The 17,581-nt window shown below is 35.1% G+C and overlaps 1 protein-coding gene across 2 annotated transcripts in view; it reads right to left on the reverse strand.

Annotated features, from left to right (window-relative positions):
• CTNNA2 (catenin alpha 2) overlaps positions 1-17,581 on the reverse strand; it is a 1,086,013-nt gene that overhangs the window by 1,067,189 nt on the left and 1,243 nt on the right. The window contains exon 2 of one of the 2 annotated variants that reach the window (XM_025453746.3): positions 6,693-6,870. The exons of the other annotated variant lie outside the window; for it this stretch is intronic. The gene's annotated coding sequence lies outside the window, so the exon portion shown is untranslated. The remainder of the gene's footprint in view (positions 1-6,692; positions 6,871-17,581) is intronic. 2 annotated transcript variants of the gene reach the window in all.

Here is a 17,581-nt window from a genome sequence, read left to right on the forward strand (position 1 = left end):
CATGATTGTACAATCCTAGAGCAACGGCCACAGAAGAGCCTCCTGGCTTCAATCTTCACCACCTACTCATGCCATCTCTTGCCTCCTTCCTTCCACTTGCTGTCAGAACCCAAAGACCTCATGGATCAGCAGGTGCAAGATTTAATCTTAAAATCTACCTTTCTTTGCCTCTGTATGTTCTGGGTTAAAATCTGAACCAAGGGTTTGAAATGACAGGAATATTTCTCGCTCTACCTTTTTAAAATTTTTTTCCACTTTGCTTATTTTCTTGATTTCTGTGGTAAATACCTCATATGATTCCTCATTTTCTTTTCCATCAAATGTTTTTCATTCTTTGTCACATAAGGATAAGCATTACCCCTTATACTCCTTTATGCGACCTCTGGGTTACTTCATCTATTCCTGTGGTTCTAATTGTCACATCTTTGCCCCAAAATGTCTAATTTGAATGCAAACCTCAGAAGTCCAGAACATATTTGTAAATGTTTAATGAAGACTTGCACCTGGAATTCCTGGTAAGCTCTTCAAATGTAACACCACCAAAGCCAAACATAAGCTTACTCCCAACTATATTTCACACCAGGTGGGCAAGAGATAAAAATCAGTTATCTTTGCCTTGTACTCAGTCTTTCACAATCAGATGGTCCTTAAATCCTCTAGCAACTAAATAATCAGCATCGTTTTCTCCACCCTTCCTACTTCATGCATCATCACTTCCTCTTCTAAGCACTCTGGCAACTGTATCACTTATTGGTCCCTAAATTTATAGTGACATTCCTAGCTTAACACTTTCTCCTTAGTGTGAAATGATATTTCCTAATTTGTCTTTGTGAGAAACTTCTACATGTTCTTCAAGTTCCCATTCAATGAGAATCTTCTCATCTTCTTCGAGTTTTTGACCTATATACTCCTTCATCATTGCTATGTGCAACCATCGCCACTATCAAATTCCAGATCTTTCATCACCCCCAAACAAAAACTCAAATCCATTAAGCATTCACTCACCACTCCTGCTTCCCCTCAAACCCTGGTAATCACTACTTTATTTTCCACCTATGTAGATTTGCCTATTCTGGACATTTCATATAAATGGAATTATACAATATGTGGTATTTTGTTTTGGCTTCTTTCAAGGTTATTATAATGTTTTTAATGTTGTCCATGTTTTCAAATGTATTAGTACTTATTCCTGTTTATGACTGAATAATTACCCCAATGTATGGTATACCACATTTTGTTTATCCATTTTTTAATACAGAGTAATCAATTTGTTCTACTTTTTGCCTATAACAAATAATGCTAGTGTGAATATAGGTTTATAGGGTTTTGTGTGGATAGATATTTTCATTTCTCTTAGGTATATATCTAAGAGTGGGACTACTGGGTCATAAGGTAACTGCATTTCACTTTTTTTTTTTAAGATTTTTTATTTATTTATTCAGAGAGAGAGAGAGAGAGGCAGAGACACAGGCAGAGGGAGAAGCAGGCTCCATGCAGGGAGCCTGACATGGGACTCGAGCCCAGGTCTCCAGGATCACACCCCGAGCTGCAGGCAGCGCTAAACCGCTGCGCCACTGGGGCTACTCCGCATTTCACTTTTTGAGGAAATATCAAACTGTTTTTCCAAAGTGGCTGCACCATTTTCCAGTCTCACCATCAACCTGGATTCCAATTTCTTCACAGTCTCACCAACATCTGGCAGTGTCCCTTTTTGATTACAGCCAGCCTAGTAGGTACAAATCAGTACCTCATTGTGGCACAGAATTGCACTTATCTAATGATTAATTATGCTCAGCATCCTTTAATGTGCTTATTTGCTATTTGCATATATTCTTTGGAGAAATACCTATTCAAGTTCTTTGCTCATTTTTTGTTTAGATATTTGTCTTTTTATTATTAAGTTGTAACAGTTCTTTACATATTCTGGTTATAGTTCTTTATCAGATATACAACTGTAAATATATTTTCCCAAGTATGAGTTGCCTTTCCACTTTCTTGATTGTGTTTTTTGATACAGAAAATTTTAATTTTGGACAGCCCGGGTGGTTCAGCGGTTTAGCGCCGCCTTCAGCCCAGGGTGTGATCCTGGAGACCCAGGATCCAGTCCCACATCAGGCTCCCTGCAGGGAGCCTGCTTCTCCGTAGGCCTGTGTCTCTGCCTCTCTCTCTCTCTCTCTCTCTCTCTCTCTGTCTCTCTCTCTCTGTCTCTCTGTCTCTCAGTAAATAAATAAAATCTTTAAAAAAAAAAAAAAGAAAATTTTAATTCTGATGAAGTCCAACATGTTTTTTTTCCTATGTTGCTTTTGCTTTTGATCTCATATCTAAGAAACCATTGCTTGATCTAAGGCCATAAAGATTTATTCACAGCAATTTTTTCTGAGTTTTAAAGTTAGATCTTACATTGTAGTTTATGGTGCATTTTTTTGAGTATTTTTTATATGGCGTGAGATAGGGATCCAAATTCTTTCTTTTGTATGTAAACATCCAGTTGTCATTTGTTGGAAAGACTACTTGTCACTGAATTGAACTCTGTTGTCACCTTTGTTGAAAAATAAGTTGGCCATAAATTTATGGGTTTATTTATAGGTACCCAATTCTATCCTATGGATCAACATGTCTTTGCTTTTGCCAGTCCCACACAGTCTTTGATCACTGTAATTTTGAAGTAGTTTTTGAAATTGAGAAGTGTGAGTCCTCCAACTCTGTTCTTCTGTAAGACTATGTTGGGCTATTCTTTCTTTCCATTTGAATTTTAAGATCATTTGCCATTTTGGCAAAAGAAAAAAAAAGGCAGCTGGGATTTCTGATATTGATGGCATTGAACTTGTAGATTAATTTAGGGAATACTATCATCTTAGCATAAGTTAATCTTCCCATCTGTGAACATGGATGTACTTCCATTTATTTAGGTCTTCTTCAATGTCTTTCAATGATTTTTTGAAATTTTTAGTATACAAGTCTTTGATATTTTAGTATTACAAAATATTTGCACTTTCTTGAATGAAAGGCAAAATAGTAACAGCACAGGTTGTTCTATAATTATAATAAGAATAGAAATGAATCTGATCAAAGTTAACATTTTACCTGATAAAACTTTTTTTTTTTTTTTAAGTAGACTCTATGCTAGGCTCAAACTAACAACCTTCAGATCAAGACCTGAGCCAAGATCAAGAGTTGGATGCTCAACCAACTGAGCCACCCAGGCACCCTTACCTAATACAAATTTTTATATCACATGTTTATAATTCTGATATGAAAGATTTTAAATATTCAAAGAAAGTATTTGTTTTAGTTAAGAACAATTCTGCAACTGTAAGTTAAAGATGAACAATAAAATGTAATACAGCAGATTTAAGAAGTCAGTTATTCATAACAGCAATAGCAAACAAAACTCTTTCCAAAGATAGCCAGACATCAAGAAAATTCCATCAGATAAATAGAACTATTGCAAATTATTCAAGCAGCTAGAACAGGAAACAGTTGTATAGTGATCACTGAAATCCTTATTCAAACTTATGAAATCAGTATTATTGTGACTCATAATTCTTTAGGAAAAGACAGAACTGTTAGAAAGTTAACCATGTTTCTAAAAATTAGATTTAATGATTCCGTGTTAATAAACACATCTTACAATTCTATGAATCAAGACCTGCCACTTGCTACTAATTTCACACTCATATTCATCATAGAATATTAATTTATTCTACAAAGAAAAATCCCTGTTTCCAATAATAAATTTACATCATCTATTTATAATACCTTTAGTGTAGACCATAGGATTTTAAGCTGACAGGTTCATTTATGATAAATCAATACTGATATGTATGCATAAAGCCTAGACCAGATGAGTAATTATAATTCAAGGCAATTTGCCCATTTTCTCAATATGCAGAATCAATGAAAGGTTTTCTTTCAAAATAACCATTTTTCATAATAAAAGAAGATCATGAAAATAAAACCAAAGTTAAGCTTCCCCTGATGTTTAAAAAAGATCCAGTGCCAAAACTTAAATTCTGTTAAAGAACTAAAGACTTGTAAAGATTCTTAGTGATGCTGAAGTGGCTGCTGTACTAGTATTTATATATTTCTAAAAGACAATGCTGAATGTGAGGAAGAGATGGTATGTAGCATAACAGTTTCATTATGGAAAATGATGAGAACACAATATTTAAAAGTATTAGCCAAACAATAAAGTCATTTAGATAAAATTTTAGAAGTTTACTACCACAAGCATTTTCATAAGCACATTATGACCATCATCAGAGTGCTGCTCACTCACCTCAGTTCAAAATCCAAAAAAAAAAAAAAAAAAAAAGACATAGTTCATGCCTTTGAAGAATCACATACAAACAATATCACCATGAAATATTCATAAAGGCCTAGAAAAGTGCCAAGTAAATATTTGGAAGTGAGCATATGAAATCCATGTATATACACTGTGTTTACTCCAAAGAGAAAGGTTCACAGTTACACTGAAACTGATATAAATGCAACAATGTATTTGGGTTACTATGGAAGAGACAAATACTGAGAATAATTTTTAAAGGAAAAAGAGGTGTTCAGATCACACTACAGTGTATTTCACATATGAAGAATGACTCATACTAAATCTAAGTCAACAGGAAAAAATATTTAAAATTAGGGGCACATGGGTGGCTCAGTCAGTTGAGCATCAGATTCTTGATTTCAGTCGAGATTCTGATCTTGGAGTGGCAAGATGAAACCACACATTTGGGAACATATAGGGCTCCTCAATCAGCAGGAAACTGCTTGCAATTCTCTCTCTCCCTCTGCCCCTCCTCCTGCTCACATGCTTTCTCTCTCAATAAATAAATAAATAAATACATAAAATAAAATCTTTAAAAACGTAAAATTAGAAGAAAACTAATATGTTTATTAGTTATAAACATATTATGTATGTTTAAACTAATGTACATATAAACTAATATGTATGTATGTATAAAACCATAAACTTATCTTTACATACAAAGAAGTTATACAAATTGGTAAGAAAAACATGAGTAGAAAAACAAAGTTCTTCAACAAATAATGTATTTCAACAAGGTGATGGTATATAAGATCAAACACAAAAATGAAGAGGAATAGTTTCTATAGCAGTAATAACCTTTCAGAGAATGTGAAAGAAAAACAATCTTTTTCCCAACAGTATTAGAAACTACAAACAAGATGATAATAAACATAACATGAGAAAGAATTTTTCATGAAAAATACAATTTATGATATTGAAGGACATAAAAAAGACCTTAATAAATGAGACATGCCAATGGAAAGACTATGAATGAGAAAGTTGCTACTTTCCCTTCAAATATTCTTAAATTAAATACAATGCCAGGTAAAACCCCAAAGGCATTATTTACGAAATTAGATAACCTAGTTATTCCAGTCTCCTAAAGAAAAAGTCCAACTAGATAAAGGAATTTAAAAAAGAAAAATAATTACTTACTGGATATCACAACATACCATAGGCTATAGTAGTTATAATAGTATAACAACAACAAAATCTTTATACCCAGAGAACATAAAGAAGTCCTATAAATTAAAATAAGATAAATAATCCACTGGAAACACTGGGTAAAGATATGAACAGTTATCACAGCAGAAGCAAAATATTAGGCCATTATGCCAAAAAACAGATGGAGAAGTAATCAAGTTTGCCAATAATCAGAGAAACAAATTCAGGTAACAAAGATCTTATTCTTACCTATTCATCGGTAAACTTTTCCAAGTTTAAAGTTTTCATGTATTGACAAAAGGTTAAGGAAATATGTACTCCCCAGTGGAATGTAAAGTAGTACTACCATTTGGAAGAGCAATTAGGCATCAACTATTAAAATCTAAAATGCATACATCTCAATGACTCAAAATTACAATTACCATTATATCATTTTAAAAAATACTCTAGTACATCTGAACAAGGAACCTGTGTAAGGATGTTTGTTTAAAGTAGCAAAATAACAGGAATAAACTAAATGTCCATGAAAACAAGGCATGGTTAAACCATGTTATAGAATAATAGGCAGCAGTTTAAAAATATATATCTAATATATATAAACTTATATCAAAAAATATATATATGTAATTTATGGCATATATAATATATATATGGCATATATATTTTACATGTATATACTCATTTTTTTAGTTTTTTTTAAAGATTTATTTATTTATTCATGAGATACACAGAGGGAGAGAGGCAGAGACACAGGCAGAGGTAGAAGCAGGTTCCTCACAGGAAGCCCAATGCAGGACTTGATCCCAGATCCTGGGATCATGTCCTGAACAGAAGGCAGACGCTCAACTGCTGAGCCACCCAGCATCCCTGTATATACTCATGTTACCCACTAAGCTCTATGTGAAAATGAGGCAGAGATCATCATGTTACCATTTCAGTAAATAAAAAAACTATATGTCTTGCTGTATAGACATTGACCACCTATATCTTTAAGGCACTTTCCTGGGGCCCCAAAGTCAATCTCCTGCCCATGATACAACCCATATTTGAAGACAGATAATCACAAACATTTTATCTGTGTAGATAAGCAAAAACTAGAAACTTAAATTCCAATCAATGCAATGTTACATAGGACTTAACATGAAGGAAGAGATTTTATTATCCCAAGTAATGCCTAAATACGTTTAGTTAAAAAGATGGAACACAAAATTATACATACCTGTGATCTCAGTTATGCCTTAAAGAGACTTTTGCATGACAAATTCAGATATACTCATGGTGGGGCTGAAACCTGGAAACTCATCAAATGTTCACTGGACAGCTGGATTGCAATAATTTTTATTTTCAAGTTTCGTTTTCCATTTATTTTCTAGATGTTCTGCAATGGGCATGTATTACTGCAAGTGTAAAAGACCAAACATGTTGTTCTTGAAATAATGTATCTTCTGTTATTATATCCTTGAGAAACCTCTATACAGATAATACTAAAATGTTTCTCTATTCCCAGCCTCTCCCCTTCATTCCAGGCCTACTTCTCAGCTGCTTACTGAGCAGTTATCAACAACCCAGCTTCAGTTCTCCTGGATGTGACTTCACCTCTCCCACTGCTGTGCTCAGTGATCCCATCTTCCTGCTGGCTCAGCCCTGTCCCAGTTCCCAGACCATGGCAGGACTGAATTAAAAAGTAGTAATACAAGGTCATCCCCTCCTCCATCTCTCTCCCATCCACTACTAGAACCATATTTCTGATTCTGTGTCCATCTGGACTTCTGGCCCATGCCACTGTGGAGTCAGAACCACTATACTACACACTCCATCATATTCTTTCTGGTATTAAACTGTTCAGGTACTTTTCACCCCTGCCAGGTTGTCAACTCATAAGATCAAGTACTTTATCATACTTATATAGAGAGCCAGGGCTATGTACCCTAAAACAATAAGAAAGTAAATACTTTGATGAATGGCTGCTACATTTGTTTAATCAGACATCTGTAGGATTTGTTTAAAGTAGAAGGAGTTCAGAGACTCAATTCAAACAGCCAGCATTTATTAAGAAACTAATATGGGTCCAGGATTATAATGGGAATATTAGAACAAAATGAAGGTATGGCTTCTATTCATGACACAGTTAGAATCTAAAGTGGTTGACAATACCTACCAAAAAAAAGAGAGAGAGAGAGAGAGAAAGAGAATAATTACTGTTTTAGCTTCTGCCTTAACAAGCAAAACATGAAAATCTTCTTGCCTGAGGTCCTGATTTCACAGATGGGCAAACTGCAATCGAGTTTGTCTGCCTGGATTCCAGACTACTGCCAGCACTGACTTTCGCCTCCTGTCCCAACTCCATGGGCCCCAGTGTGCCTGGCTCTGCTTGTCACTATTTGTATGCTTGCCCACTTTGAATTATTCCCTTGCATCTAGATTCTCTCTTCCTCCAATTCATGCTGCACATTATGATCTAAATTTCTTCCCTCCTTTTTTTCCTGCAGTACCCTTTGTGACCTGTTTTTGCACACATCTCCATAATAACAAACTATGACTACAACCCTAGATTTCCTCTTAAACCTCTCTTCCATAAGACTGAGAATATCATGGCAGGCCTCTGAATCAAATTATAACAGCACTGCTGCTTGCTTACCGAACATTCATTTCCCCCTTCCTTTTCCTTAACAGAACTGCCATTCAGCTCATTTGTCCCCTTCATTTCCTACACACAGCCATGCACTTCAGGGAAAGCTGACCTCATCCCCAGCCAGGAGATCCTGATTAGTCTAAACTCTCATGCAGGCTATTTCTTTTCCCCTTGCTGTTGAGTGGATTGTGGGTGTCTATGTGATCCAGCACCGGCCAATGAGGTAAGAGATAAGAGAGGACTTTTGGCAAAGGTTTTCTCATTTTTCTGGAGAAGACACTGCAACTGCATGATGGTGGGCTTAGAACTGTGGCAGCCATCACACCACTGGCTGACATTGAGGTCTAGACACAGAAGAGGCACAGTCGGGGGATGGCTCAGCAGTTTGGCGCCTTTGGCCCAGGGTGCGATCCTGGAGTCCCAGGATCGAGTCCCGCGTCAGGCTCCAGGCATGGAGCCTGCTTCTCCCTCTGCCTGTGTCTCTGCCTCTCTCTCTCTCTCTCTCTCTCTCTCTCTCTCTTTAGGTCTATAATAAATAAATAAATAAATAAATAAATCTATCTATCTTAAAAAATAAAAAAAAAGAAGGGCACAGTCAAGAGAAGAGAGGAAAAATCAAGTCTAGGTCTGACACCTGGGCCTTCCTACCCTTTTGGATTTCTTATGACTTTTGCACATCTTTTTGACTGTCTTCCTTTTGCTCTGCTGCCAGGTTACTTAGAGCAAATAGCACATCTCAAAAAATATATACCAAAAGTTTTGTTTTCTATTTTAAAGAGTAGCTTTAAAATGGGAATGTGATGGATATTTAGGGCTTTTTAGTCTGAAATTATGAATAAAGCTGCTATTAATTTTCATGTAAAAGTCTTTCTGCATATGTTTTCATTTCACCTGCGAGTGGAATTCCAGGGTTGTATGGTAAGTATATTTTTAACATTAAGAGAAACTGCCAAACTATTTCCCAAAGTGTTGCTTTCCCATCAGCAAAGTATGAGTCCTTCAGTTGCTTCACACCCTCTCCAAAACTTGATATTGTCAGTCTTTGTAAATTTAGCCATCTAATGTTTGTACAGTGGTATCATATGGTGCTTCTTAAATGTCATTATTTGGGCAAATAATGGACTTAAACACCTTTTCATGTCCTTTGTGTATTTTCTTTTGTGGAATATATCTTTAAATATTTTGTCCATCTTTTAGTTAGATTGTTTGTTTTCTTACCGAGATGCAAGAGTCCTATACATAGCTGGGACAATTAGTCCTTTGTCCAATATATAGAGATAGAAATTGAGATACACAGACCTAGCAAATCTTGTGTTCTTAAAGAGAATTTTTTTATTAATTTTGATATAGTCTAGTTTATCTTTTTTTTTTTTTTTTTTTACAGTTAGTGCATTTTGAGCCCTACCTAAGACATCATTGCCTAGCCCTAAATCACAAAGATTTTCTCCTATATTTTCTTCTTGAAGTTTATATATTCAAAGGCATGGACAAATCTCAAAAACATTAAAAAACATTATGCTGCTATATAGCAGGAGACAAAAATGAGTACATATTCTGTTATACAATCTATATCCATTTGTAGAACAGGAAAAACTAATCAATGGGGAAATAAAGCAGATCAAGCAGAAGGGAACTTTTTAGTGCAATGGAAATAATCTAGACCTCAACTGCAGTGGTGATTACATAGGTATATTTGTAAACACACAATAGTACTTAAAATAGATGCATTCTGGAACAGAATGGATTCCAGGACTAAACCCATGCATATATGGTCAATTATTCCTCTGCAAAGAAGCAAAAATATACAATGAGGAAAAGACAGTCTTTTCAATAAGTGGATGGTCACATGCAAAAGAAAGAAACTGGATCATATTTGTATACCAGATGCAAATATAAACTCAAAATGGATTAAAGGCTTTGATGTAAGACCAAAAACCATAAAAATCCTAGAAGAAAACATAAGCAGTAAGCTCTTGGACATTGGTCAGGGCATAATTTTGGATCTGTCTCCTTAGACAAGGGCAATAAAAACAAAAATAAACAAATGGGACTTTATCAAACTAAGAAGCTTTTGAAAAGCACAGAAAAACCTCAAGAAATGAAACTACAGGGCAGCCCCGGTGGCACAGTGGTTTAGCGCCGCCTTCAGCCCGGGGTGTGATCCTGGAGACCCAGGATCGAGTCCCACGTCAGGCTCTCTGCATGGAGCCTACTTCTCCCTCTGTCTGTGTCTCTGCCTCTCTCTGTGTGTCTCTCATGAATAAATTTTAAAAATCTTAAAAAATAAATAAATAAAATAAACTATGAAAAAAAGAAATGAAACTACAACCTACTCAGAAGATATTTACAAATGATATAAACAATAAGGTGTTAATATCCAAAATATATAAGAAGCACACAACTCAGTATCAAATAAACAAGCCGATTAAAAAATGGTCAGAGGACCTGAATAGATATTTCTTCTCCAAAGAGGATGTCCAGTTGGCCAATAGACACATTAAAAGATGCTCAGCACCACCAATCATAAGGGAAATGCCAATCAAAACAACAATGAAACATCATCTCACACTTGTCAGAATGACTACTGTCGAAAAGACAAGCAATAACAAGTGTTGGCAAGAATGTGGGGAAAAAGCAACTCTTATATACTGTTGTTGGAAATGTAAAATGGCACAGATGCTATGGAAACAATATAAAAGTTCCTCAAAAAATTATAAGTAGAACTACCATGTGATCCAGCAATTACACTTCTGGGTATTTATCCAAAGAAAGTGAAAACACTAATTTGAAAAGATAATATGCACTCCTATGTTCATCGGGATATTGTTTACAATAATCAAGATACCGAAGCAACTTAAGTGGCCATCAAGAGATGAATGGATAAAGATGTGGCATGCATGTGAGCATGTGCACATACATACACACACACACATACACACACTGGACTATTAGTCATAAAAAAAAGAATGAAGTTTTGCCACTTGTGACAACATGGATGGATCTAGAGGGTATTATGCCAGGTGAAATACATCAGACAGAGAAAAACAAATACCATATGGTTCCACTTATATGTGTAATCTAAAAAGCAAAACAAATAAATAAAACAAAATAGAAACAGACTCATAAATATGGAGAAGAATCTGGTGATTGTCAGAGGTGAGCGGATGGACAAAATAGGGAAACAGAATTAAAAGGTACAAAGTTCCAGTTATAAAACAAATAAAACAGAGGGTTACAATGTACGAAATAGGGAACATATGTATCAATTTTGCTTGGTGACATTAGCTAGATCTGACATGTATATAAATGTATGTAAATGTTGAATCACTATGTTGTACACCTGAAACTAATATACTATTGTATACCATCTACACTTTTATAAAAGAAAAAAAATGGATATACTCTATTATATATGAAACATATCTCAATAAACTTGATTTAAAAAAAATTTAATGGGAGTTTGGTAGAAATACTTGTGACCACACAGTCCTATGGGGTAAGATTTAGGGAATAAGCAAGACATTGCTATGCCTGAGATACAAATACTAACCTCGGAGCATATATAATTTCTTAAATAAATATCACCTTATTCTAATTTATTTTTAAAGATTTTATTTATTTATTCATGAGAGACACAGAGACATAGGCAGAGGGAGAAGCAGGCTCCCTGCCAGGAGCCCAATGGGGTACTCATGGAGCACCAAAGGCAGATGCTCAACCACTGAGCCACCTAGGTGTCCCCATCTTATTCTAAATTCATTAATGTCATATAGTCTTTGAAAGACAGTGGCATTACTCAAACAAGTCAGGCTAGTCCATGAATGGATGTAGCAATTGACATGTACCTTTAGCTGAGGAAGGATTTTTTTTTTTTTTTTTTTCAAAAGGAGAGAGGAGTGCCTAGGTGGCGCAGTTAGTTAAGCATTTGACCCTTAGTTTTGGCTCAAGTCAGGCTCAAGTCATGATCTGGGTGGTGAGACAGAGCCTCCTGTTGAATTCCACACTCAAGATGGTGTCTGCTTGAGATTCTCGGTTCCTCCTGCTCGTGCTGCCTCTGTCTCTCTCAAATAAATATTTTTTTAAAAATAAAAAAAGAGGGAGAGGAAAGGATAGAAAGGTAAGAAAGGGAAATGTGCTTTAGTTCTTCCTGGACCCAGAGACTCTGTGAATCTAAATTTGTGATTCTTTTGGGAATGGGAACACATATGCCACTGAAGATGAAGGTTTTTCTCCTATAGCAGCCGTTTATGTTTCAAATGAAAAAAACAAATAGGACACGGTAAGAAATAAATCATTATGCCTTGAAATTTTAAGGGAAACTCACAGGTAGCATTACAGAATTTTATAACTAGAAAACACTCTGTGTATCATATAGTCCAAGCCACTAAAATACAAATTAAATAAATAACCTTGGAGAGGAACACCTGGGTGGCTCAGTTGTTGAGTGCCTGCCTTTGGCTCAGGAGCCCGCTTCTCCCTATGCCTCTCGGCCTCTCTCTCTGCGTCTCTCACAAATAAATAAATAAATAAATAAATAAATAAATAAATAAATAACAAACAAACAAATAAATAAATAAAATCCTTAAGAAAAATAAGCTTTGGAGAATATGAGGCTTGTTTTGTCAAATAACTAGTTAGTTAAAAACCTCAAGGAAGAATTGGGGTGTCCTGATTCCTGATTCAGAGTTTTATAAAATTACTATTTCTAGCCCAATGCTCTATGCAGAGCAGATATTTAGAAAAACAAAAAGCAAACAAAAGACCTGTTGAATAAATTCATGCTAGGTAACAGGACAAAAAAGTACAAGGAAAGCATAAGTGAAAAGAGATAAATTTAGATGCAAACATTTTCCTCAACAAGTTCTGTCCATACTTAGTTATGTCATGTATGCATATATGGGGGGGGAAGCATATTTTATGAAATTACTCTGGCAGATATCAATGCCTAAAGAAAGAAAATGAAGACAAGTGGTAAACTCTCAAGAATTATCGGATCCCCTTTCCTAGAAATAACCGAAGACAATTAGCTCTTTCTGAGATAGTTAGGGGGCATATCTACCTTTTTACTGCAAGACATTATAATGATATTTACCAATAGCTTTCAGGCATTTGAATTTAAGATAAACTTGTGAAAGTGGATTCTCACCAAATCTTTGCCTAATCACAATTAAAATCAGATAATTTTCATACCCTTTAGTTATTTATGAAGTCACTGTGATTTCTGGTTAGGTTGTGGGAGAACTGACATATCTCTATCAGGAGTTCATGGCTTTGGTTGTGAAACATTAAGCTGCTATAAGAAAAGATCTTGGATTTCCTGCAGATATGTAATAAACAACATAAGCCCAGTTTAAACAGCATTAACATATCAGAAGTATTCTATTAATTTCCTATTATGATTCTATAGTCCTTAGGGTCTTAAAAAATTATTTACTTTACCTCAACCCTGGTGGGGTGCCCATTATTTTAAGGTAGGAATGTTGGAGCAAGCTGGGATGTTACTTGATTTGGATCTTGTTCCTAATCAGGCAGCTTCCTCAGGTGCTACATTACTTGGTTCTCTCCAAGAAGGCAAATAAACAAAATAGCAAGATACTAAAAACTAGCAAAATAATAGAAAACCAACATCGGATTTTGCATACATGTTTTTAAATCTATGATCTAGTTTTAAAGAATGTCAAATGAAATATATGTGTGTACATACATTTAAACAAATAAAACATGGATTTAATTAGCATGACAGAAAAAAATACAGAAAACCCCTAACTGAATAGGAAGTATTAATTTTTCAGCTCAATAGATGAAACGAAATTAATTCATTTTATCTTATCCTATTTCACTTCTCCATGTTGTCACCACCTTAACTTACAAGGGAAGATAATTGCTTATTTCACTCTTGTTAATGCCCACTGTCTTCACAACTAGAAAATAATAGTCTAAAAGTTGTACATGTAGATACAGCCTTGAAATAAAAAGGAACAAAAGCACTATAAAATTAAGCTTTATAAAATCAGACTATCACTTTGTGATTCTTAATAATGTATTAGAGGTAATAATCTCAAAGAGTTGTTGAATGCATACTTGTGGTTGAGTTAGAATTCGTCTCCAAGGTAAAAATTCACTTATGAGGAAAATAAGAATGTCTAAAAGTAAAGTCTGTCAAAAATCACTGGTGCTTTAGTAGGGAACTAACTAGAAGTAATACATTTGAATATGTTTTATTTAGGTCTGGTAATCTTTAAAACATCCAAATATTGAGAAAAAAAACCTCAAAATAAAAAAATAAAAATGCTACAGGCTCTGGCCTGTTAGACTGCTAGCTTTTGGAAATACCATAAAATACTGTTCATGAGATCATCTTCTATACTACTAAAACTATGAAACAATAAATATAAGAAGAGAATTTTACTATTTTGGATAAAGCAGCCAAACTGTGCCAGTCTATTAAAAATGGATTAAACATGAGCACTATAAATACTAACACTTTTAAATTGCAGGTAAAATCCTCCGAAAATCTTTTTTTCTGATGAAATAACACAACTCATATCACTTACACTATTGGATAATTGTTTCATGGATATATATACCAACAGACATAGACAGAAGCAATGCGCACCCCATCCTATGCAGGTATTTAACTTGCTCAGTGCACATTCTCAAACAGACCCTCTGCGGTCATCACAGCTAAGTCTCCCAGTAAAATACTTGAAATAGCATAATCCATACAGGATCATTAATAATCTTGAACACCAAAAAAAGGGAGCGAATTGCTGTTATTGGGAAAAGTCAACAATGAAATAAAAATAAAGTTCCTGGAGACATAATTACCCTAAAATTACTGGCTTCATATGTTGTCAAAATGAAATAATCTTGGTAATTATTCTCCAAGATACAGACAGTCCTGGAATATTCCCGGGTTAAGGCAAAACAAAAGAGAGCTATGAAAATCACAATATTGAGCCTTTGTTGTTCAGAAAGTTCAACTTTACTCTCTGTCTTGAAATTTGAAGAAAAGAGATAAAAAGAATAGTCTGGGTCCTCACTGCCACCTGGACCTTGGATTCTGTGCCTTGGGATCTGGTTTTGGGTGAGTACTAATCCAAACCCCCCTGGGTGGCTGAGTATTCTGTAATAAAATAGATGCTACACTAAAACAAGTTGTCTCACCTCAAGGGATAGTGTAATTACTCTGACTATATGTTTAATACATTTTAATACCCTCACCTATATGCCAAATATTCTAGTAAAGAGACTTCCCAAACACATCTTGCTGCTTCTGTTTCTGCTTTTGTTCTAGCTGTGTTACGCTGCTTGAAATCCTTCTCAGGAGTATCTGTCCAAGCTCGAGAGATATCCTGAATATAACCTTTCCCCGGCCACATAAACATCTGACCCGTTTGGAATTCCTCTAACACTGACCTTTTATTCACTTCTTTCTAGTTCCCGTAGATTGTTTTAAAATCATTTCTCCAAATGACAATAATGCTCACTCAATACACACACTGTTCATACCAGATACACTGCTTAACACATTTAACCCTTAAAAAAAATCCCATGAATCAGAGTCTATGAAAATTCCCATTTTGTAGATGAAGAAAAAGAATTAAATAGTAAGCAAGGGCACATAACTCTCTACCACTTAAGTAAGGCATGCACTCAAACCTAAAGCTCTTTCCAAAGATCTTGTTTGACATAGTGAAATACGACCTCATGCAAATGTCTGTGCTCCTCAACTAGACTGTAAGCTAAGGTCAAAGAGAGTAGTGTCTTTTACTTCCTTCCAACACCTCATACCAGGGCCTAGTGTCGGACAGGTTTTAAGAGCTCTGAGTGAGGGAGGCACGGAAAGTGTATCCAGAATATTTTCTACATCATCCATGAACTGTTCTGTTGGGTCTTTATCTGTACCATACGTTCTTAAAGGTCCAGTCAACTAAAGGCAGAAGCTTCTAGAAATGAAACTCCTCAGAGGAAGTCCATCTTTATCTGTAAAGTGGATTATGGTCAGAGTAGCAGGCTGCTTTCTGAAGGTACTACTTCCTCTTCTATTTTATATTTTATTAATTTTACTCATCTTTCTCAAAATCTTACTGTACACGGATGTCATATTACCTTCTATTCTTTAATAAACTTGCGTATTTTGTTTTACTAAGTGGACAAATGTTTACAAAGAAGACAAATAAAAGGTACCTTTCTTCCCACAGTAAGCACATCATTAAAAACTGAGACATACACTTACATCACTCTGTGTAGCAAAACTGCAATAAAGAGAGGGGCTGCCTCCTCTGCACACTCACAACTATGAAGCCCATGCTGGAAGGGGAAAAGTCACTCGAGAGTAAATTAGAATAAAACTCACTTATTTTATTCATATAGAGTTACTACCAAAGTCTTTCACTAGCTTCAAGGGATTCCAGGAAAAGGAACAATACAAAAACACGTCTATCTACAATTGTGTTCACTTTTAGGTAATGTAACCACTCAAATACAGACAGGGTTGACTGCAATTCTGCATCAGGATGTTGGTGACACTGATAATTCAACCAAGCTTCTGCCACATGTCTTAAGAGTCAACCAAGCCATTAACGAAATTGCATTCCTACCAAGGGGAGTTTAGGGAAGGGGTAGGTCCATCATTCCTAATAACATCTACTTCCCCCAAACTGATTCAGATGATTAACTGTGTCAGTTCTTCATCAAATCAGCACTCAATCATTTTGCAAGGTAATTCTCTTCATCTCAACTCCTACTTTACATGCCCATAAAATGCAAAAATGCATATTGCACTACTGACATATAATAATTTAAATGAAAAGAAAAAAATCAATAATTTGCTCCACAGCACAGAATCTTACTGTCAGCTTCACTGAATCCACCATTAATTTCGGTTCCTCCCCACATACTCATTAAACATAAAATACAGCTATTCTAAGGATATTAAGGTTTTTGAGTTTTGTTGTTGCTGTTTTTTCTTTTAAAGAGAATATAGTCACGGCAAAATACAAGCTTCTACATACTCCATTTCTGATTTATACTTATATGGTTTGTTGGAGCTTTCTAAAATGATGAAGACGCTAAACATTTTAAGGCATGGTTGTCCCACCACATATAAATAAACTTTTCAGCAGCAATGCTGGCAAAAAGGAAGACTGAAAAACTACTATTAATATATATAATGAAAGAGACTACAGTGCAAGCTAAAGAAAGCAAAGTGAAATATATCATTTGGCGAAACTAAGTGGCACAAAACAACTGAAATTTTAAATTGTTAATAATGGTCCCGGAGCTAATTCAACTTTTCCATTGATGCAGACCACAAGCAGAATTACACACTATGTTTCTCCTCAACGATATTTACGATTCCTTTAAGGTGGATGAGAAAGGCTAAGGATATCTGTTAAAGCCTATAATACAACTAATGTTATTAAAATGGTATATTTATAAGCCTGTGAAGTATAACCTCATTACTCCAAAAA

The sequence above is a fragment of the Canis lupus genome, chromosome 17 (genome assembly GCF_003254725.2).
Source record: "Canis lupus dingo isolate Sandy chromosome 17, ASM325472v2, whole genome shotgun sequence".
Taxonomy (NCBI): Eukaryota; Metazoa; Chordata; class Mammalia; order Carnivora; family Canidae; genus Canis; species Canis lupus.